Source organism: Hydra vulgaris, chromosome 12 (genome assembly GCF_038396675.1).
Source record: "Hydra vulgaris chromosome 12, alternate assembly HydraT2T_AEP".
In the NCBI taxonomy this organism is placed as follows: Eukaryota; Metazoa; Cnidaria; class Hydrozoa; order Anthoathecata; family Hydridae; genus Hydra; species Hydra vulgaris.
This window is the reverse complement of record NC_088931.1, coordinates 21,715,001-21,715,258: the sequence shown is the minus strand read 5'-3', so window position 1 is coordinate 21,715,258 and position 258 is coordinate 21,715,001.

The following is a 258-nucleotide window of genomic DNA, read 5'->3' as shown; positions in this document are numbered from 1 at the left end:
AACCCACTGTAAATTAATATTATATTTATTTCAACCACGTTTTTATTTTCGAATAGTCAAAGTATCGATTAATGAAATTGCAGTGTTTGTATGAATTTTAGATTAAAAATAAAATCAGTACTTTTACTTCTATTTTCGTTCTACTTCGATTTTAGTCTATATTTTTTAAAAAAAAGCATGGCTATATTTTTAAATTCTAAGCTTTTATTTGGAACTATAAAATTTTTTTTTTCTTATGTAGTCTAATAGTCACTCTAA